Consider the following 24,506-nt stretch of genomic DNA (forward strand, 5'->3'; position numbering starts at 1 on the left):
GAAGAGACAGACCTGCGAAGTCTTCAAAGTAGTGATAAATAGTGCAGTTAGGAACATGTGTAAGTGTTGTAAATTACACAGACACAAAGTGTGAACTGAGAGTTACATATGATCGAAGCTATAAACACTAACAAAGTGCTCCAACACCTTTCGCTCTGTGATTGCTTTGTCGCGGTTCAGAAGAAAGAGCGGGGCTATTTTCTGCCCTCTCCGTGATTTGAATGTGCAGTGTGGCATTGTGTAAGGTCATTGCTATCTTTGGCCTAATAAAAACACTCCAGCTGTAGTAGGGCCCTGGCATCACCTCCTGGTTCAGGGTGGGCTGTGCTTTATGGCAGGCATGGACGGAGGGTGGAGTGGTCTCGGCTGTAGCTTCTGCCTCGTACAGTGCCCCTGCTATTACTAATGAGCGAGAGGCGCTGAGGTGGTGATATTGGTATTGGTGGTGGTGGCATTGGTGGTGGTGGCATTGGGGGTGCTGGCATTGGGGGTGCTGGCATTGGGGGTGCTGGTATTGGTGGTGCTGGTATTGATGGTATTGGTGGGGTGGTGGCATTGGTGGTGGGGTATTAGTGGTGGTGGTGTTAGTGGTGGTGGTGGTGGTGGTATTGGTGGTGGTGGTGTTAGTGGTATTGGTGGGGGTATTGGTATTAGTGGTGGTGGTATTGGTATTGGTGGTGGTGGTGGTACTGGTGATGGTATTGGTATTTGTGGTGGTGGTATTGGTGGCATTGTTGGTATTGGTGAATGGGGTATTGGTGGTGGTGGTATTGCTGGTGATGATGGGGGTATTGGAATTGGTGGTATTAGTGATTGTGTTATTGGTGGTGGTGGTACTAGTGGTGGTGGTAATGGTAGTGGTATTGGTGGTGGTGGTGGTATTGGTGGTGTTTGTGGTAGTAGTGGTATTGGTGGTGGTGGTATTGGTGGTCATGGTATTGGTGGTGGTGGTGGTGGTTATATTGGTGGTATTGGTTGTGGTGGTAGTGGTGGTGGTATTGATCATATTGGTGGTATTGGTAATGATGGTGGTATTGGTGGTGGCATTGGTGGTGGTGGTATTGGCGATGGTATTGGTGGTTTTGGCATTGGTGGTGGTGGTATGATCAAAGCTATAAACACTAACCAAGTGCTCCAACACCTTTTCACTCTGTGATTACGTTGTCGCCGTTCAGAAGAAAAGCGGGGCTATTTCCTGCCCTCTCCGTGATTTGAATGTGCAGTGTGGCATTGTGTAATGTCAATGCTATCTTTGGCCTAATAAAAACACTCCAGCTGAAGTATGGCCCTGGCATCACTTCCTGGTTCAGGGTGGGCTGTGCTTTATGGCAGGCATGGACGGAGGGTGGAGTGGTCTCAGCTGTAACTTCTGCCTCGTACAGTGCCCCTGCTATTACTAATGAGCGAGAGGCCCTGAGGTGGTGATATTGGTATTGGTGGTGGGGCTATTGGTGGTGCTGGTATTGGGGTGGTGGTATTGGTGGTGCTGGTATTGGTAGTATTGGTGGTGGTGGTATTGGTGGGGTGGTCTCATTGGTGGTGGGGTATTAATGGTGTTGGTGTTAGTGGTGATGGTGGTATTGGTGGTGGTGGGGGTATTGGTATTAGTGGTGGTTGTATTGGTACTGATGATGGTATTGGTATTTGTGGTGGTGGTATTGGTGGCATTGTTGGTATTGGTGGTGGTGCTAGTATTGGTGGTGGTGGTGGTATTGCTGGTGATGATGGTGGTATTGGAATTGGTGGTGGTATTAGTGATTGTGTTATTGGTGGTGGTGGTACTAGTGGTACTATTGGTGGTATTGGTAGTGGTATTGGTGGTGGTATTGCTGGTGGTGGTGGTATTGGTGATGGTATTGGTGGTGTTAGTGGTGTTTGTGGTAGTAGTGGTATTGGTGGTGCTGGTATTGGTAGTATTGGTGGTATTGATGGTATTGGTGGGGGTGGTGGCATTGGTGGTGGGGTATTAGTGGCGGTGGTGTTAGTGGTGGTGGTGGTGGTGGCATTGGTCATATGGGTGGTATTAGTTGTGGTGGTATTGGTGGTGGTATTGATCATATTGGTGGTATTGGTAATGATGTTGGTATTGGTGGTGGTGGTATTGGTATTGGTAGTGGTGGTATTGGTATTGGCGATGGTATTGGCGGTGGTATTGGTGGTTTTGGCATTGGTGGTGGTGGTATTGGTGGTGGTGTTGGTTGTGGTGGTGGTGGTAGTGGTGCTATTGGTGATGGTGGTATTAGTGGTGGTATTGGTGCTGGTGGTATTGGTGGTATTGGCGGTGGAGGTATTGGTCATGGTGGTGGAGGTATTGGTCATGGTGGTGGTGGTATTGTTGGTGGTGGTATTGGTGTTGGTGGTGGTATTGGTGGTGGTGTTATTGGTCATGGTGGTGGAGGTATTGGTCATGGTGGTGGTGGTATTGGTGGTAGTGGTATTGGAGGTGGTGGTATTGTGGTGGTGGTAATGGTATTGGTGGGGTGGTATTGGTGGTGGTATTGGTCGTGGTGGCATTGGTTGTAGTATTGGTGGTGGTAGTATTGGTGTTGGTGATAGCGGTGGTATTGTTGGTGGTGGTAGCGGTGGTATTGTTGGTGGTGGTAGCGGTGGTATTGGTGGTGGTATTGGGGGTGGCATTGGTGGTATCGGTGGTGTTGGTGGTGGAGGTATTGGTCATGTTGGTGGTGGTATTGGTATTTATGGTGGTGGCATTGGTGTTTTTGGTGGTGGAGGTATTGGGGCTTGGCAGTTCTGACTGGACTGTTCCTATGAGGCAGAGGGTCAAGACTGATTTGCATTTAGCTGTGTCTGAACTGTGGTGGTGAAGTGCGCTAAAGACCGATGATGGATTCAACCCAGATCTGTGACTGAGGGTGAGTGTCTGAAAGCTTTCAGCGCTCCGTCCATCATCTCCTTGTGTTTTCTCTTTCATATTATTGACCACCGAAATACTGACCTACCTGCAGTAGAGGGGTAGAGTTGTTGGGTATCTATAGTAAAGGACTTCTTAGAGATTATGACTAACATGGATGTGTATGTACTCCTACAGGTGGGGAATATAAGGGTTATGCTATTTAAGTAGTGGTTGTCTTCAGCTTGGAATGGCTTCCTACAGGTAAGTAGTGTTTACCTGCTCCAAACTGTTGTAGCTATTCCTGCAGGTTAGGGATAGAGTGGTTGTCTTCTCCAAGCAGTGGTATCTCTTGTAGCAGCGTGGTTGTTAATTACGAGCTTTGGTATTTCATTCAGCAGAGGAGGGATAGAGTGGTTGTCTACTCCAAGTTCAATTATCTCTTTTTCCAGCAGGTGAGGGGTGGAGTGGGAGTGTATCCCAATCTGTAGTATTTCTTCCAGCACTGGAGCGATGGAGTGGTTGTCTCCCCCCAGGGTTTGGTGTACCTTCCAGCGGGTGAGGATTGGAAGGGTTGTTTACTCCGAAGTGTAGTATCTCTTCTAGCAGATATCAACAGAGTGATGTTGTACTAGAAGCAGTGGTGTATCTTTCTAGAAGGGATATATAACAAATGTTAACCGCCTCCCCCGCCCCTACCCTCTCCAGCAGTGGTCGTTTTACTAAATATGAGGGATACGGTCTGGGTCTGCTTTAGTGCAGTGGGATTTGAGCGGCCGCACTGGTTGCTGACCTGAAGGGAGGCCCTGTGTTTAGAAATAACTTACGACTCAAAAGCACCTGCTGCAGAGTTCCTTTCGCATAGAGCTTTGAGGCAGTAATACAAATTCCATGATAACTCTTGTGATTAAGGGTCCTGCTAGAGAGGGAGATGGAGTTTTTTGTCTAGTGGCAGTTTTGACTCACTAGAGGGTGCAAGTGTCTGCTGCAAAGACCAGATCTGCATTTTAAGGGGATAGCTGAGTGGATTAGTGAAGCCAGCCTTTACCAGCGCTTTAAAAAAAATGAAATGTATTTGAGAGAGCGGCTATAGAGAGATGGGGGAGGTGTGCTAAGTAATAGTGAGGGTATCCAATGAGGAGGAGGTCCTGGGAGGGGAGAGAATAAAGATGGTCACACTGGGCGCCTCCAGCACTAAAGCCGGCCCTGGATGAGGTTGCCAGTTAGTGACCAAGAGCCATTCAGCTCAGGGTGGGATCCTCTGGCCTCAATTTCATCTTCCAGTCTACGCGCACTCGACAGTGAGGACAGGGCTGGTACTACTTTAAGGATACTACCTACAGCTGACTTACAGCGAGAGGGGCCAGCTCGCAATACAAACCTTACAAAAAGTCCTTTTTGCGAGGACAAAGGGATTGCCTGAACTGCAAAATATAATTTTGCTGGAGGCCCCAAAAACCTTGGCACCAGAGTTGATCCATACCCGAGCTCGCGTTACCAGATTCCGGTTTGTTTTTGAGCTGTTTGTAATTATGCATTTTTTCACCAGAAGTATGGCGTGGATTTCTTGCGCTCCCTCCATGGGAGGAAAAGACGGGCAGCGTCACTCTTCCCAGCACGAACCCCAGCTGGTGCTCTCACAAACCTGCTCCATTCGCGGGGTGTGCTCCTCCAAGTGAAATCCCCCGGCACGATTATGTCACTCCGGAGCTATCGCTGAAGGAAGGACCGGGTTTTAATTAAACGTGACAGACCGGAGTCATTTGTCTCCAAACTTGCTTATCTGTCGGCTGGGGTGGTGGCGGACGTGACGTGTCTGTATGAGATAACCCGACATTGCTTTTCACAGGCTCGTCCGGAACGGTGACCTCTATTTGTCTTTTATGGTCAAAGCGAGATGTCATTCACTTCATGGTTGAATTTTGGTTTCCCCATCCATGTGTTTTATTCACTCTTTATATTGAATACATTCGTCCTGCCTGTCCTGTTTCTGAACGATGTCGAACTAAAGAGAGGAAGGCTCAAAATCACACAGCGTGGTTAAACGGGGAAGCCAGGATTAGGGGTTCGGCTCTTAGTTCTGATTTTTTTTTTACCACCTGTAGGCTCGTGGGCAAGAGTTTATCACACCAGGTCATCTACTCTTGGCCACCGCAAGCAATTAGTTGCTACTGCCCAAATTCTAGGCATTCTGATTGGTTGAGTCAATCTCGACATTCTATACCAAGTAGTAGTTTTTAAGGTAATCTCTGGGCCTGCCCTGTCTTCTGTGTCTCATACTAAGACCACAGGTTTTTGGAGTGGTGATTTCATGTGGTATTATATTTATCAGTTTAATGAATTTGAGGACCAAAAGGCCTTCAAGGCAATATGGCTTTTCCAAAAGACCTGGTCTAACAAGTCTTTGTGTGCCGTTTATTGACTCTTTGGGGGCCTATTTTAACCCCTTCCACGCTGATGACGAGCTGGGCTCGTCATGGCGTAGCCTCCTCGCACGCTGATGACGAGCCCAGCTCGTCACGTAACATGCGTTTTAGAAAATCTCAGCGTGCGAGCGGAATTCCGCTAGCGCGCATGAGGTTAAGGTCTGGTGGGCCTGTTTTTAATCTTGATTTCCCTAGTAATGACATATCCACCACCCAAATGACTTTTATATTTCACTATACTAATTCACCACTAATCCTTTGTGGGTTCCCGAGTAGCGTGCTACTCGCCGAAAAAAAAGTGCTTTGACGCCTCATCAGGGATAGTAAGCTCTATATAAATGCAATTACAGTGCAATTCAATACAATATACAATACATTGGTTGCAGCTAGCGCAAATGTGTGAAGTTTCTCATACATTGCAAAACACCTATGCATGGTGTTTTTAGTAAGTTCAAAAGTGTCCTTATTTACAAACTTGGCCACTTTTTTCTGATCTGATCTGATTCGATAACAGGGGACATTTATTTTTGGGCCTGGGACTATTTTCTGTCCTACTTCGACCTGAATCTCGCTCTCACTCACACTAATGATATGTTGCACACCTCCACTAGTCATATGTTTCACTCCCTCCATTTGCTTAGACTGCACGTCATTGGACATCTAAAACGTTTCTCCCCTGTGGTCCTTTTTTTTGCAATATTCGTATTCTGTGTTGTCAGGAACTTTTGAGACAAATCTAATTTTCCAGATAAGAGAACTGTATCCGAGGAGGTAACGAATTTGCGTAAGATCACATGATGTAGTAAAGTGGAGAGCAGTGAGTGACAAAGCAGCGCACCATTGTGGCCAGCCATCGCTGGTATATGTTTGGGCTTTGTAATGCAGTAACTGCAGAACAGAGTGATGTATGATGTGTCCTTCTGACACACCCTGCGAGCGAGTGGCAGGCCTGTGATGGGGTGATGTTATAGTTGAAGGAGTTCCCCCTTTATGTCCACCTCCCGCCCCAGGAGACCCAGTAGCTCGCCAACCTCCTCTCAACTTTTCACGAATGTAGAAACACGGCCCCACCCGCCCTAGTCGCACCACGCCCTGGCGCCACAGACGGCCAGCACTGAATCACTGGAGCTTAGCCAAAAGTTGGCGCTGCTTCTGTCCCTCTGTAGGACAGTGGTTGATGGCACGTCTTCTCCCGTCAGGGAAATTCCAGGCCGCAAAAGTCACTATCTGCTCGGGTCACACTCAAACAAAATTACACTTCAGGATTTGATTAATAGATTTCCAGTAAGATACATCAGTGGTTTAATGCAGCTGCTGTAAAATGTATGTTAAACGCGAAGAATGGCGGCCTGACACAACCCTCCATCCTCCTGACAGTAGTGCCAGCTAATTAAAGTGCTATTTAGCATGAAGCACCCATTTAAAAATGTATATGTCACAACAGAAATACCGATCTTGCCCTGCACTATATTTATTTACCTACTTGTTTGATATGGCGCTTCTTAGATCCTTGACGAGGGCACCAGAGGGCTGGGCACGATGAGAGAAACTCGCGAATACACCAAGACGAGTCAGGAGAGAGCGAGCAAAGAAAATAAACATTAAAACAACATAGAGAAGAACACGTACTAGCTTGAGTTTGACATTTCGGCTGCGTTTCATGTTCTTGTAATAAGGAACAAGCCCTGGTCGTGGAATGTCCGGGTTCTTGAAGGAGAAGGAGAGAAAGTGAAAGTGCGCGATGCGCGCGCTGTGCTGCCGGTTTCTCAGCTGAAGGGAGAGAGGAATTGGCACGCGCGGACAGGAGATGTGCACGTGTATGGAGTGCACATCTCCTGTCCGTGCATGCCACCTCCTTTCTCCCTTCCAGCACCAAAGCAGCAGCAATAGTCTCGCAAGCGAAACAGCGCATGAGCTGCGTTCGTAGCAAGACCTAACAGGCGAAACAGCGCATGCGCTGCGTTCGTAGCGAGACCTAAAAATAAATATTTATATATGCAATTGGATAAAAAAAATGACACCTAAAAATATATGCAACACATAAAAACCGACCAATCGCAAACAAGTTAAAAACAAGCATTTGCAATGCAATAGGTCTCGCATTAGGAAAGTTTGAGCTATTGGTATTGTAAATGACAAATATTTTATTTATGTGTTGGTTTTGGAAACAACAAAATGAATAGCTTTTCATTTACAATGCCAATAGTTTTAACTTTCACAAATGTGACACCTATAGCATTTGTAATGCAATAGGTGTTGTATTTATGTGACTTAGATGTATTGATATTATAATTAACAATGGTTTTTTTAAAATAATTAATACTTAAAGTTATTGTAATTTATAATGGCAATAGCTTTAACTTTTGTAAATAACTTTTGTGAAGATTATGTTCAGTGTATTTTATTGTGACGATCATCCAAGAACAGAATTGAAATATTAACATCTTTTTGTGTCATTTGTAATAAAGCTTGAAAAAATTAGGAGAACATAATTGAGCCAGTTGTTGTTGAATGGTTGCACAGATTGATGCTGTGGTGGCACTGAGTGATGTGGTGGCGACAAGTGATGCTGTGACGTTCAGTGATGCTGTGGTAGCGCATAGTGATGTTGTGGTGCCCCTGAGTGGTGTTGTGGTACCCCTGACTGATGATGTGGTGCCCTGAGTGATTCTGTGTTGGGGCGGAGTGATGCTGTGAGGATGCGATAGATAGATAGATAGATAGATAGATAGATAGATAGATAGATAGATAGAAAGTGTGATAGATGGATAGATAGATAGAAAGTGTGATAGATGGATAGATAGATGGAGGGAGGGTGATAGATAGATAGAGGGTGATAGATAGATAGAGGGAGGACGATAGAGTGAGGGCAATAGATAGAGTGAGGGCGATGGATAGAGTGCGATCGATTGATAGTGATGTTGATAGATCGAGTGAGTGCGATAGATAAACAGATAGTGAGGGCGATAGATAGATGGACATATAGAGTGAGGGCGATAGGTCGATAAGATAGTAGAGTGAGGGCGATAGATAAACTGAGGGCAATAGATAGATAGATAGAGTGAGGGCGATAGACAGATAGAGAGGGCAATAGATATATAGATAGATAGTTGTGTGTGTGGGGGGGTTGTGTTTGTGTGTGGTGAGTGGGGGGGTTTGTGGGGGGGTGTGGTGTGTGTGTGGGGGGTTGTGTTTGTGTGGGTGTTTGTGTGTTTGGGGTGTTTGTGTGTGTGGGGGGTTGTGTGTGTGTGGGGGGTTGTGTGTGTGTGGGGGGTTGTGTGTGGGGGGGTTGTGTGTGTGGGGGGGTTTGTGTGTGTGGGGGGTTGTGTGTGGGGGTGTTGTTTATGTGGGGGGTTGTGTGGGGGGTTTGTGCGTGTGTGTGTGGGGGGATGTGTTTGGGGGGTTGTGTGTGGGGGAGGACGATCAACAGATGAGAGAGAAAGGAGAGATAGAGAGAGAGAGAGAGAGAAGGGGAAAATGCGGGAGGGAGAGAGAGGAGAGAGACAAAGAGAGGGAGGAGAGATAAAGAGAGGGAGGGAGAGAAAGGGAAAGAGTGAGAATGAGAAAGTGGGGAGGGAGAGCAAGAGAGGAGAGTAGGGAGAGCGAGAGAGGGGAGTAGAGAGAGGGGGAGAGAGCCAGAGAGAAAGAGAGTGGGAGAGACAGTGTGAGGAGCGATAAAGAGAGAGAGGGAGAAATAGAGAGCGAGAGATAGAAAGGGAAAGAGTGAGTGAGAGAGAGAGAGGACTAGAGAGGGGGAGAGAGAAAGAGCAGGAGAGACAGATAGAAAGAAAGCGAGAGAAGAGAGAGACTATGCGCCCTGGTGGGAGCTGTGGCCCCGGCAATATTTCTAAAGAATAACGTAATGTAATTTTAATTTCCTTCCCCATTTATAGTTATTTTGAGAATTTTCCCCATTTTTTTGTATACCGGTATTTTTTGCTGGCATATTTTTACTGTTCGTGGAGGAAGAAAGAGCTGGCAGGGATGGATGGGTGGGTGGATGTCGGTGAGGAGGGAAGGGAAGTGGAGAGACCGGGAGGAAGTGGAGGATAAGAGTGAGGGAGCGTGAAAGGAAGAGAATCATTGAGTGAGAAGCAGACAGAGTGGAGATGGGGGTGAGGAGAGGTGAACACAAAAAGAAGAGATAGAGGGTGGATGCTGGGCTTTTCTAGTTGAATAATAATTATAACGCGTGCCACAGAGAGGCTGTATTTCGTAGTGCTGTAAGTAACGGAAGTGCAGTCAGAGCAGCGCTTGTTTGATGGCATCGAAGTGCTTCAGACGCCCTGGGAGGCATGATGTGGAAGTTTGTAGGCGTGACCTCGTACTGTGGTGTAATGCAGTGCGTGATTTGGGGGGGAGGGTCATTGGGAAAGAGGGGAAAAATACAACTATGGGTTTAGGGGTGGAATGTGTCGATCCTAGAGCCGGAGGGAGGTTTTCAGGGCAGAAAGACTGCAGTCTGTCAGCGGCTCGGCAATGCTGGCTGTTTGTGCCCTATGCAACATCTGAAGATACGCACTGATCGCGCACACGGACTCAATAGAGCATTAATATTCTGAACCTTTAAGAATGAAACGTCTAACTGGCAAAGAGATATCCAGGCACGCACACATCACAGCTTCAGGGGTGTTTACCCACCAATATGTCTTCCCAGCAACAAATAAACGTTCTGGGCATTTCGAGTGAGCTTGTTGGTTCGCCGCAAGAGGAGCTAGAAAAACAAGCATTGGCCATGAAAGAGACACGGCCTCGCGGCCGTGAAAGTGAAAGCACGGCCGTGAGACGCGCTCTGTAGTGGGGGAGGGGGGGTGCAGTGGTAGATGGGGGAGGTGCAGGCGATGTGCAGAGTTCAGAAACTCACAGGTACATAAACCAGCAAATAGACCACCGACCGAGGCCAGAGAGGAGAGACTGTCCGTTTGGTACCTTGCTTACATGTAGCCAGAACCATTCAAAACACATTGGGGAAGTGGTGGCAGCACCATGATGTGGAGAAAGGGTGAACAAATGCGAGCAGAGAAAGGTCGACAGGCCAAGTGAGAGAGGGAGGGAAGAGAAGAGAAGCCGCGTGAATGGGATGGGGAGAGAGAGCGAGCGAGAGATTGGAGCACGCGGTGAGCAATACCAAGAAAGGATTGGCAGTTAGTAAAAGGAACCGCATGACTTAAAAGTGAGTGGGAGCCAACAAGAAAAGTCAGGGAGTGATAGGGATGAAATGGATAGTGACCGCAAATGGTGACCTGCAGAGCGCGTGAAAAACAATCACTTCAGAGCATTCAGCGCATTGCTTTGAAGTCTCATGGCAGGGGCGGGGGAGCAGCTTAGTGGGGGGGCAGGGGAGCGAGCGAGTGGGAGGGAACGAGCATATGGGAATGGGTTGTGAGGCCAAGCGCGCGCCTGGCGAAGCGTCATGCTTCAGTAGACAACATGCATTGGGAGGAATCCGCTTGTTCAAGAGTGTTGTTTCCCCTGCAATAAATCAGAGCTATAAATAGTTCGACCTAAAAATGAGTCGCAGGTTTTTCTCAATCTCATAGCGGCTTTCAGAAAACATACCATATTAAAAAAAACTTCTTCATGCAACAATTGCAAGTATAATAGGGCTGGGCGCACTTGGGAAAAAGGTATTCTTTTTAGCAATGGTATAATATACGAAACATTGTAAACAGCCTGGTTTCCTGCAGAGACAAGTTGTCTCCACAGGGCTCCAATGGCTGCCCCCAATTTCTCTTCCAGGGATACGCCAACAGAAGATGGAAAACACCAAAAAAACAAATCTAGTCCGCATGAATCGCTCATACGTGGTTTTTGCAATTAGAAGATCGGGCTCAATAGAAAGAGTGGACTTCAGCAGAAGATGGGCACACACTCTGCGTTTCCAAAGGACACTCTTATCTAGAGGCAGACCTCAGTCGGTAAAGATTTTCTTTGGCCCAATTATTGTCAGACCTCACAATTCCCCTCCTACCTAACTTCAACGACAGATCATTGATATACATAAGCCAGGGAATCTACAAGAACCTGTCCAATGACATAGTCTTTTAAAATCTCCCTATTTAATTTGGCCGTGGGCCTGGTCCAAATATCTAACGATAAAGAAATAGGGCAGAATGATGTAATATCTGTTTTGTACCTTATGCCAAATTCCGAGTACAACGAAAATGTAGGTGCACTACATGGATCACATAAAAGACGTCTTAACACATTTCCACAATCTGCAGGTCCGCCTGATCAGCAAATCCCCAGACTTCATTCCCATAAGCTACCTTTGAAATGCTTTTTGCATGATAGACCTTTAATAAGACCTGAATCGGTCTTCTACGTATTCTTGAGGCAAAACTGAACACCGCTGCATTTGCCCTTATGAATTCCTCTTTCTTCCTACTCGCTACAGGACGCAAACACAACGAGGAGTCAAGTAGCAGACTCAAATAAATAAGTACTCTAGTCAATAGGAGAATACTGGCCCCCAGGGTAAACATACACGTCTGTGTCTTACACGGTCCAACCAGTATCACATTGTTTTTTTTATAATTTACAGAAAAATCCAAATACTCCATGAAGTTAGTAAAACAATTCAACAAGGACTGTAGCCCCCTTGCAGTTTTGTCCATGATAACCTCAACATTCGCGTTTAGGAATACCAGCAGAGACTGGGCTCCCACATTAGTACCGTCTATCTGCTGTGGTATCAACGAGGGCCTGCTCCAAACTATTTATATACAAATTAAAAAGAAACAGGGCCAGAATACAACCTTGGCGGACCCTTATTTTAATAGAAAAGCTCCTAGAACATTTCAGATCACTAGAATAGCGAATTGCGGCTGTGGTGTTCATGTGCAAGTCCTTAAGAAAAAAAGCAATGTCACAATCAACCCCCATGGATAACATAGCCTGCCGTAATTTACCTTGGTTGACTCGATCAAACATAGAGGTGAGGTCCATGAATCCTAAATGAATAGAACCCGGCAAGCAATGGTATCTTTACTTAGGACCATGTATAGATTTAAACATTGGTCCACTGTTGACCTCCCAGAACGAAATCCGTACTGCACTTCTGAGAGGGTACCATTTTCCTTCATCCACTTCTCTAGTCTGTTCAGGATCATTCACCCAACTACCTTCACCACAGAGTTGAGAAGGGAGATGGGCATATAGCATGCCGGGTTGTCCTTGTCGCTCTTTTTGAAGACAGTGACAATAATAGAAGATGTCCACGACTACGGAGGTCTCTTTCTTAGAAGGTAGGACTAGTAATAAAAAGAATAAATAACTGAAAATGCATAAAGTTAAAATGTGTTAGAGCTGCTCCTTAACTTGAGAAGTGACCTCACTGCGCTGTAGATTCGGTAAGTCAAACAAAGTTACCACGTACTATGAGTTTTCGCTTTGTTTTTTTAATGGGGGTTGCCTCCCCACCACTCACCCCCCCCCCCCCCCCCCCCCCCACCCCCCATATGCCTTCTCCCCTTCCCAACCTGTTGACAGGCAATTTGTCACCTACAACTACATCACTATTTATTTTGAGACTGCAGTGCAGGCAGCAAAGTGTCTGTCTGCAGGAATAATGCGTCCCAAAGTCCAGGTACAGAAAATGTCCACATATGTTATAAGAATGTTCTTATTTCTCCCTGATGGTACATAACCCCCCTCAAGACAAGGTTGGACAGGAGAGCACTAGAAAGTGAGGCAGAAACCCTGAAAAGCACATGCAAGTGGTGAGTTACTTGACTCCTGGCACGTTTCAAGGCCTTTCTGCTTTGCTTTCCATTGCTCTCAAGTTGCTAACTAAATGTTTTCTGACCTGCATGTACAGTTATTAAACCAAGGTCTTCATAGAGCTTTGTAATTGGTCTCATGATGAAGAAGCGAAACGTACGCTGGTAAAGTCTTCCCAACTGTTCAATCAAAGGGGGCTTGACCTTTACACCAGTGGCAAACATTTATTATATCAGCACCTCTAACACAAGACTGCATTGTTGCTTAAATGTAGGCCAAAATAAAATGTATGTAGAGTATTGATTAAGCTCAAACCTAGCTACTAAACATCAAATTGCATTACGGTGGTGGGGGTAAGGGCGTGGGGCCTACGCCAGCAGCGAAAAACCTTGGGGAGGGTGAAAATGGCCCAATCATGTGGTAGTTTTTTCCCTGGCACCTAAAACCAGTTTTACTTTGATCCTGTACTCGGGGGCCAGCGAATTGGTGGCAGACATCACAGAAGTTAATTGCTGTATGGCACCAAGCCCACACCCGGTCTGTAAAATTGGATACACTGTTCGGTGGCATAACAGGTGCCCTAAGTTGTAGTTGGAAACGGTATGAAGCCAGTCACTCCTACTGGGCATGGTACTTCTGGTTTATTGCACTCAGGTGTTGATCTCACATCCCTTCTGTGTGCTGGCTAGAGGACCCTCTGTTTACCTACAGTGGAAGATTTAGCTGGGAAGTAGATCATTGCATCCTCACACAGGTATCCTCAACTGCAGGTCTTTGATCCTTCGTATTAACATTGATCTGATTTGGCTCTCTGTAGTTGGTAATCACTGTTAAAGAATTAAACTTAAAAGTTTCTACCATTTGATTTCATTAAAATTACTTCTGTAAAACAAAATTAATCTCCGGTCTTTTTGGTTTTGGTGTCTGAATGTCTATTTTGGCAAATTATTGCATTGGTATTACATGCATGAGGCAAGGAAGTTGCAGGCTTCTAAGCATGTTCTTCTCTCTGTATGACAAGGGTATCTGCCAGCCTAAGGATTGGTGGCATGAATTGTCACTTGACTCATTTCAAAGACTTGTATGTCTGTCAGCTGTCCTTGTCAGCTACAGTGTTAAACTACAGCATATAATTTGATGATGGTATGCTGCTGAAGCATGTACCTTCCTTTGGCTTCATTGCTTTGGGCAACCCATTAATACCATTCTTTCTATGCACTAGTCATAACTGGGATGATTGTAATTGCTACTGTGACTTACACAGTGTGTCCTCCCACTCTAAAAGACAGATCATTCTCATCAAACTAACTGCTAAAGAGAGGATACATTATGTCGTCCTACACTCAGCCTCACTGAATCTCCAGCAACCTAAATACACAATTCTCTGGCACTGCAGAATGTCATGAAAGAGAGGTCTGGTAATGGGAGAAGGAAGTATCCAAATTTCATATTTGAATCCGTAACAAAATAAGAAATACACTTTCAATAAAAAGTCCAATAATTTACTGGTGTGCGTATATTTGTCGATAACAATCATTTCCTATGTTGACTGTGTTGCTATTGAATTGATGAAGCTAGAAGTAATGGCATTGCCTTTTTTCTATTGAGAGGTGAAATGTCCCATTTTCTTTTACACCAGCCTGTCTTTCCCTTTCGTGGCCAGTGTATGTGCCTCGGAGTACTCGATCAGAGGTGAACTAAGAATTGATTCCCTCACATGGTAGGCAGTACATTTGAGAGGGCATTAAATCTGAGGCTGTCAGACAGAGCCTGATTTGTGACTAACCGGACCCTTCAAGCACTTAGTCGATCAGAAGAAGACTAAATGAGGGCCAGAACATACAAAGTGTATTCCTTTTATTAATTATTGAGTAATTGTAAATCCTAACAAAAAAGTGACTTTATTTAGAGTTGCCTTATAAATTCGCCATCAAGACTTTCTCTGTTTCGCCTGCCTACACATGTTCCGTCCAAACAAGAACATCTTGGCGTTTCTTCAAGGCAGCACACAATTTATGTAGAGTATTTCTTGTATACCACAGTAAAATCAGTAACTAAAAATCTCCAGTAAAACACGAGTGCATTGATGTGGAAAGAAAAACAGAAACATATGCGTATTATTTCTATTTTTCAGCAGATTCAACATTTAAGTTCATATTTATTTTTTCACAGTTGTTTTGGGGAGGAGAAATTCAAAGGATTTCATTCAAAGGGTGTTTCCAAATTCTTTTTTATAAGCATATTTTTATTAGTATTTAATAATAAGGACAATTACGCAGATACTTGTACATCAGTTTTCCAGATACTTTTTTCACAGTTACATTGGAAAAGCCATTGATCCTAATTTAAATAACCGTCCATATATAAGTTTTAAGATGTGATTACCTTTTTTTTTTTTTTTGCCAAGTACTCATCAAAGTCCCTTAAGGCAAGTCTTTTTTACTACCCATTATCATTAAAGCATTTCTTGTTCCTGGTATAAATGTTAGAACACTATAGTCCCTGTTAGTGAGAAGTTATTTTTAATACTAGCTCTTACCTCTTTGTCATGTGTCATTGCTCTAGCCACTACTTATTTGTTGAAACAGCTTCGTTCCTTAAATGTCCGATTTATAATAGGAAAGGAAAACCTTAATTAGATGTTTTTCAGTACTATAAGTAGATAAATAAAGGGTTCATCAGAATGTACACAAACACACACACACACACATATACATGTCCTGTGAAAAACACTTTGTTGTATGGAAGTCTTCATGACAAATATATGTGGCAATCCATTCAAACAATCAACAGTGCACATGGTCAAGGATTCCATTTCCCGCGACACTAAGACGCTTAGCTGACTTTTGTGGATTCATTCCTCTGTTTTGTACATGGGATAGCAGTTTTTCTTATGTGTAATAAGAAAGGGGTATCCCCGACTAGAGTTCCTAATTCGGGATGGGTACAGTGTTTGAGAGAAACAAGTTATTAGGAACTGGTTTTCACTAAAGGGCAGAACCTGACAAGCGACAGCAAACACTATAAAGAGACAAAGTGCATGGTACAAAATGATGGACTTTATTTTATTAAGTTATAGTTATTGTATAAAAAACATTGTTACTTCATCACAAATTTTTGTTATGTGCGTGCTTCCACTATACATGTGATAGTTAGATCTACATATATATACACATTATTATGTCCTTAGTGCACTTCAATACATTTCAAAAAGGATTATGATTTGGGCACTGTATGAAAGCTTGTTTTAGCACACTATACATAAAAACATGGCTAGGAATGACATCTACGCGCGTTTCGGCTGAGGGCCTTCATCAGGGAGCCATGTGAGTATCCAAATGAACCTGGATGAAAATCGGTGCAGAGTCTCACAGGAAGGAAAGTTAGTTGGTCTGATATGCAGGGCTGTCTGTCTTAAAGCGTAGGTTACTTTGGTTGGGTGTTTTGTTCGTTTATTCTGTGGTCAGTTATCCTGATACCTATATATCTGATGAGAGTAGGTGGCTCTGTATAATTGGTCCTACATAGTTGAGGGGCTACGAATTCCTGATGCCAATGAAGCAGGTATGCAGGTAATCTGTAAGTTATGCTCAATTGTTGTCTAAATGGAGATCTGTGGACGATTCTTCAAGCGCTGTCAGTCTTTTGGTTGTGTCCACTAGGTGTCCAATGGGGGTCTGTGGGTTTCTTCACAGGCGGTGAAATTTTAACGAGCGGGTGCCGTCATATACAGAGCCACCTACTCTCATCAGATATATAGGTATCAGGATAACTGACCACAGAATAAACGAACAAAACACCCAACCAAAGTAACCTACGCTTTAAGACAGACAGCCCTGCATATCAGACCAACTAACTTTCCTTCCTGTGAGACTCTGCACCGATTTTCATCCAGGTTCATTTGGATACTCACATGGCTCCCTGATGAAGGCCCTCAGCCGAAACGCGCGTAGATGTCATTCCTAGCCATGTTTTTATGTATAGTGTGCTAAAACAAGCTTTCATACAGTGCCCAAATCATAATCCTTTTTGAAATGTATTGAAGTGCACTAAGGACATAATAATGTGTATATATATGTAGATCTAACTATCACATGTATAGTGGAAGCACGCACATAACAAAAATTTGTGATGAAGTAACAATGTTTTTTATACAATAACTATAACTTAATAAAATAAAGTCCATAATTTTGTACCATGCACTTTGTCTCTTTATAGTGTTTGCTGTCGCTTGTCAGGTTCTGCCCTTTAGTGAAAACCAGTTCCTAATAACTTGTTTCTCTCAAACATAGCAGTTTTTCTTAACGGTTTGGTTTTGTGGTCAATTTTTTCTGACTAGCTTGGATGGTATGCACTCCAGTGGCATGTTCACCTTGTTGCTGTTCCTTATGGTGTGACTGAGAGAGTTAGACAAACTTTTGGATGCTATGACCCGTAGCGTATCACACTTTGTGCTGTGTTTAGTTTACCATATGTACTAGTTGATGTATGGTCGGCCGTGTTTGCAAAAAGCAACACCATGCTGACTATGGTCTTATATTAAATTGACAACACAAGACTAAAATGCTCATGTGTTTTCTGCATTTGATTGTATCAACTTAAAGTGCCAAACAAGGACATTGGAACAGATAAATAGTTGATCATTTGAATGGACTTCCACATATAAATGTCATAAAGACTTGCAAACAACTGTGTGTTTTCTGATAATGCCCTTGTAATTTATTGATCTACTATTGACATTGAAAAATCAAAAATCTAATTAATGTTTTTCTTTCTTTCATTGAAGAGACAGCTTAAGTTGCTATTGGTGTTCTCTTTTCTGTTAGTTAATAATTCTAAACTGTTCATGTACACAATCTTAACAATGTAGGGTGTACCCTTTAACTCTCACTGACTGGGGCAACAAACATAACGAGAAAGCCGCATAAGGGCCCCTAGGACAATACATGTACAAAGTCGAGTTGTACAATGAGATTATAACTAATTAATAACTAATTAATACATTATTAAAATGTATAGATTTTTTTAAATCGATAAAAAATATATATGCCAAATTATCCATGAAGACAAACGATAAGTACATAACTACAATAGAAAACACAAAAAGGGGATTAAACATCAAGGGCAAAAGGCAATTGTGTCAGAGTCCATCAAAGAAGACCAAGTCACTTGAAGAAATTCTCAGAAAAAAAGCAACCGGTTGGTCAAGCAATGTCTTTCCTTGCAGAGAGACTCCTAATTTTGCATAAGTTCAAGAAAGAAACCTTCCCTTTATAGAAGTTCGCTCTTTGCCTTTATTACTGCTATTACTACTGCCTGCTTAACCACATGGCTGCTGGCCATTTTCCCCCCCCTGTGCTGGAAAATGCCATTTTAGTGGCACCATGACGAGCTCAGCTCGTCATCAGCACACGACACCCGTGGGTGATGACGAGCTGAGCTCGTCATCAGCATCGAAAGGGTTAACAGAGGAAAAGCATGTGCACTAATCAGTGGACTGTTTTGGAGCAACTCGGCGTCTGTTCTATGAAAAATATACACAGCAATTAAGAAGCTACACGTTGCTTTTATAACACAAGGAGCACAGTGTATGGTCAATTTAGCGTTAGTGCACATGTTTTTCCTCTCTTTAACATACACTAGGAACAGCAGTTCTTTTCCAATTGCAGAAGAGTTCTCTGATAATAAATAAGTAATATGAACTATAAGAAGAAAGTGCCAGTTTTGTTTTAGATGTTCCTTTTTTCTCTTTATCAGTTTCCTATATCGAAGGTGCCATAGGATAATCTCTTAATTGGAGGTGGTGAACCAAAGCCTCATTGCATACTTCATGAAACCAGGCTGTATTTGGATTTTTGCATTCTCGATAGAAACTGTTCATGCTTATTTACTGTCCATAATGTTGTTCGGACTACAGAGTTTGCAGGATGAGTACCATTTGGTTTCGTTCATTGGCCCTCTTGTGCTTCTGGCTTATAAAGAACATATGTTGAACACCTAATTTCTACTGAGGTGGTCCAACAACGTAAATATTCTTGATTTCACCTTCCCTTCCTCACATTTGTCATGATGCAGAGATATTGCAGGTTGTTCTCCTTCTCAGGGGCCAGTGCTCAATGTGCAGTGTTCACACCACTTCCTTTTCGCGAAATTGGTTCCAGTTTATTGAAAGGATTAAAAATGTTGTTGATTACCAAGTTGCCTTTGCCTGCACTAACAGCAGGTTTATCGTTTAGCTCTATGGTGTTCTGTTCACTTACAGTAAGCTACAAATCATCAATATTGAACATGTCTGTAGGTGAGGTTGAAGCCTAAATAGATATCAAATATATCAGGGGCAATGTGGTGATGACTCTGGCCATTGACTCAGTGGCCATGTGCCTTGAACACTATGCATGTTCTACTGGTGCTCCGGCTCTGAAAGTAAAATTGAATCTGTTACATACGCAATTCGGAAGATGTAACATAAGAAAGCAGGAAATGGGCTCCAAGGTAGAATACCTCTTATTGTCTAAAAGTTGGTTGTCTATGCACTGAAAATATTCCCTGACTAGCAGATCAGTGTCACCACACCTTCATTGTACACATCTAGAAAATGATACAACAGCTTCAGCCTATATTTTTTGTATGTAGGCCCAGCCTTCTGGATTCAGACTAAGAGCTGAGTTTCCTTTTGCACCGAAAAGAGGGAAAAGGATTAGATTATAAGTGACCTGTGAAAGTCCACCCGCAGAATGACGTAAAAGCCATATGTAAATCAAGTTTTAACATTAAATATTTCCTCTTTGATATCGTTCACTTCAAAACAATGTGGTATGTGAAAATAGCTATGAAATTTACGAAGCAAAGTACAGGAAAAACGTTGCGAACTAAAATGCTGAGCAAGAAATGATTAATAAATCAGAGCAAGCACGATAAAGGAAATGATCGAAAGGGTCCTAACAGACACCATTGAAACAACATTGATTCAGATCTCCAATGACATTGCGGAAACACTAAAAGACTGTGTCTCTGATATGTTGGGCAGATGTGATAGAATGAATACACTGTTACTCAATAAGGTAACGCAGCATCTATCCTTGGAGCCACAGCAGACTCGAATTCAACAAGCCCAACCAATGGAAGTGACAACAAATAGTGCCCCCACAATCTCACATTTGTCATCTTTACTTCATAAACCCATTCTGGACATTAAAACTAAAACCATAACATCTGATAAAGTGTCACATACAACTCTCCTGAATACGCCTAAACCGAAGTACAACAAAAGAGTTAACCCCAATGATGAGGGTTTACCTGAAGGAACTAACCAAGGCACTGGAAATGGGCGTCCAAAACCTATGGTCAACTTACCACCAGAGGCTACTCCTTTTGAGGCTGTATTGGTCAATGTCCCGATACTCAAACCAGGAGAGATAGAAACCCAGGCCACCCTAATAGAAAACATAAAGAGTTGGAGCGACACAAACTGCTCAGGTCCGAGGGATGTCTCATCATTTATAAGCACGGCAAGAAGAGTCGCTTGGCTGGGACCCACAGGAAAATGTTTCCCTGATGACTGTGTCATAATAAATTTCAACAAACCTCACGTTTGTACTAGGTTATTATGGGATGCTACTAACAAACACCGGGACAAATTCGTGCAGTTCCGCTGGGTTTTTTCTATCCCTGTCCACAGCAACAAACTCCTTTACAGAATGCAAATGCAGAAACAAACATTCTAAAACATAACACTCGCCTAGCTACCTGGGCAATACAGCCACCTAGTTTCCAAACGAACTACACCAATAAGCGCTCTGTGGATACCGTTTCTAACCTGGAACTGATAAATAGATTTGCAGCCCTGTCAGATCTGGATGAGAATAACTGACTGTCCTACCAAGAGAGGGAGGAGGAACAGTTGTGTGCAACCCCTAAAAACCTGTCGACAGAAGTGAGAAACCTGAAAATAATGACTTGGAAAATTTCTGGTCTCCGATCTAAAAGGGAAGACATATTATGGCTAGAAAATATAAAACAGTATGATGTGGTTGCGCTTCAGGAAACTTGGGATTCCGATTGTAATTTTTGGGTGGAAGGCTATGTTTCCCATTTTTTACCAGCCCAAGAGTCACACATAGGGAGAAATAAGGGAGGGTTAGGGTTCTTAATCTCAGTAAGCCATATGGGGACGATGAAAGTTTTAAATGCAAATTCCCCTAATTGTTTAGCCCTGGAGGTGTCCATGTGCACCGGAGAAAAAATTCTTTGTTAACTTTCATAATGCTATAGACGGCACACATGGCAGTGGTAATATTGTTATGCTGACTGAATTTTTTAGATGAGTACAAAAAGGGTCAATCTACTTTTGTTCATTATATACTTTTGGGCGATTTTAACACACACTTATGCAAGTTGAATTGTCAGTATGGAGCCTGCCTGGAAGATGATTATTTGGCCCATTCGCACTTTGAACACTCGGCTAAAGAGGGTGCCCTAGAAGAACTTCTGATAGATATAGATATCTCAGAACCAGAATTTGTAAACCCCAAAGATAGAGTGGCAACATATAGTGCGAGGGGAAGTAATACTATAATAGATTGTATTTTTGTGTCACCTAGTATGCTTAAGAATGTTATCTTCTACAATGCAATACAGTCGACATTTAGCGACCATAATCCGGTAATTATGGAACTAAGTAACAGTAACCCAACCATAATAAATAATGGAACCCAACCTAATTATCCTACAAAAGTTTGGGCCCATGACCAGGGTAGACGGGTTAAATGGTCTAAGATTATTCCTGATGAATTTTTTAATGAACTATGTGGTAAAGTGGGAACAGAAATAAGCATTTGTAGAGACCCACTGACTGGTGGAGGGAATGTTAAAAATGCCTTTGAAATGTGTAAAAATGTAGCACAGTCACTTACATGTAAACCAAATCATAAGCCTCGCAAAGTGCACGGGTGGTTTAATGCGGAGTGTTCAAAGGCCCATAAAACCCTGCTAGACGCTCTGAAAAGTACACCGCGTGACACCATAGAAGTGACTAGATTGAGGAAGATGTATAAAATAACGGTTGAGGCACGTAAGAAAGAAATTAAGTCCAAGGCCTGGGAGTCACTTTATGATAGATTAACCCTGAGGGACAGTGCTAAGTTCTGGACCATAGTGAACACACCTCTGTTTAATGGTAGGGAAAATGAGGTGATAGAGGTCAACATTACTGAGAAACAATGGCTGGACCATTTTGAGACTATCTATGGCAGTAACATCGCCATAAAACCATTCACCCCTACAGAACCTACGACCTCAGAAACCCCACTGAGATTTTCGGTGAAGGAAGTACAAAAAGCCATAGAAAACACTGCGGGTGGTAAGGCCCATGGCCCGGACGGGGTCCCCGCAGATATGTATAAGGCACATTCCCATATATGGTCTATTGTCCTTGCAAATGTTTTTAATCTAGCATGTATGGACAAATCAAGTATACCCCCTTCCTGGTCCCACTCCATCATAATTCCCATTTTTAAAAAAGGCCAAAGGGGAGACCCAAGGTGCTATAGACCGATATCTTTGATCGACTCGTCTTTCAAGATATTGGGTAAAGTCATCCTAGAAAAAATTAGCAAGTGGGGAAAAAGAAAATGAAATTTTGTGTAATGCCCAATATGGTTTTAGAACTGGGAGAGGTACAGAGGACCAGTGCCTTAATTTGTATCTGACTATCAGTAAATATACTGTTGCCTCTAGGGGGTCGATCCATTTGGCTTTTATGGATCTGTCCACAGCCTTCGATCTAGTAAATAGGTCGAAGCTGTGGACAATGCTTTTGGAGCTGGGTATGGACCGGGCTCTTGTAAATTTTTTAGCATACCTACATAGAGACCTGAGTGCATCAGTGCGTATGACATCGGACGGGAAATGCACTGCTGGGTTTAGATCAGCTAGAGGTGTGCGCCAGGGGTGCATTCTGGCCCCCATGCTGTTCTCTTTGTATATCAATTCATTGAACAAAACTTTATGTACAGTTACTCCAGATAGACCCAGCATGGGAGGGATTCCACTACCTGTATTTTTATATGCCGATGATACGGTCCTTATTTCTAGAACCCCAAACGGCCTACAGCAGCTCCTTGATTCTTTCGGGGCCTTTATGCAGAAATTAGATCTGGTAGTGAATATGGAAAAATCACATGTCATGTCACTAGGGTAAGGGAAGAAAAATACGAAAACCCTACGCTGTAATGGCGTAGTGTTGTCAAAAGTTAAAATATTCACTTATCTAGGTGTAATATTCGATGACATGGGCTCCTGGACACCCCAGATTGCAAATAAAGTGATGGCTGTACGAAGATCATCGGCTGCCATACTGAATTTCGCGAAAAGGTTGGGAGGGAAACCCACAGAAGCTATACTGACCTTGTATAGAGCGAAAACATTGGCTGTAGCACGATATGGTGCCGCGATATGGGGTTTTAAAGATCCTACCCCAATACAGAAAGAAGAGAACACATTTCTGCGCCTATTAATGGGCTTACCACATTCTACCCCATCTTTCGCAGTACACACAGAACTTGGGATAGGCTATATTGAGGACACACTTAAAATGGCCCCATTACTCCTCTGGCTGAAAATATGGCTGAACCCAAGTTTATCATTAAATCATAAAATTATCAGCGATTGTATGGGGCGAGACAGAGCAAAAGATATACAATGGCTGACACACATTAAATCCATTGCTACACAATTGGGTCGCCCTGAATTTTATTATAACCCCGAAAGCCTGAGTAAAGATGATATCTCCTGGGTAAGAGTACAATTCACGAATAGTAGAAACCTTTACCGCGAAGCCCAGGAAATCGAGAAACCAACAGTAAGGGCTCATTACACATTATTATCTACTATGACAATGCAACCCTATTTGACAATTGTGAACAGACCATACCACCGATGGCTTTTGACGAAATTTCGTTTTAATCAGGTGCATCTTTTACTGGGTGAATATAAGAAATGGTGTACTCCGAGGGAAAATTATCAATGTAAATGTGATGACTTTTTGGATCAAGACTTGATAAATTTAGTGTTTTTCTGCCCGTTTTTTGCAGAGGGCAGAAAGAAATATATTATACCACTTCTGAGGGACAAGGGATTTAAGCAGGTGAAAACTGCATTGATGATCTTACAGCTTATGGTGTCCCCTATAGTAATGTTTGGGGTTGCAAACTTTTTGGTAACGTCTATACGTTCTAGACGAAATAGACTGTTGAGAACCCCAATGATGGAATGTATACAAGTCTAGTATAATCTTATTCGTCAAGAGTAGCCGATTTTTGGAATTAAGTAACCCTGTAAAATGAAACTATAGATAACTTCTGTACAAACGAGAGATTTTGAAAACATGAAGTTTTTTTCGTTTTTAATTGCTTCTTATTTAACTGTTTTTACTTGTTTTTACATTTCCACTCTCCAGCAATGGCTCTATAATGAAGTGAATTGATGATTTGTGTATATTTGTTTATATC

At 43.2% G+C, this 24,506-nt stretch overlaps 1 protein-coding gene across 6 annotated transcripts in view; it reads left to right on the forward strand.

Moving 5' to 3' along the window:
- Nucleotides 1-24,506, forward strand: part of WDR37 (WD repeat domain 37) — a 608,563-nt gene that overhangs the window by 548,792 nt on the left and 35,265 nt on the right. The window lies entirely within an intron of this gene.

The sequence above is a fragment of the Lissotriton vulgaris genome, chromosome 10 (assembly GCF_964263255.1).
Source record: "Lissotriton vulgaris chromosome 10, aLisVul1.2, whole genome shotgun sequence".
In the NCBI taxonomy this organism is placed as follows: Eukaryota; Metazoa; Chordata; class Amphibia; order Caudata; family Salamandridae; genus Lissotriton; species Lissotriton vulgaris.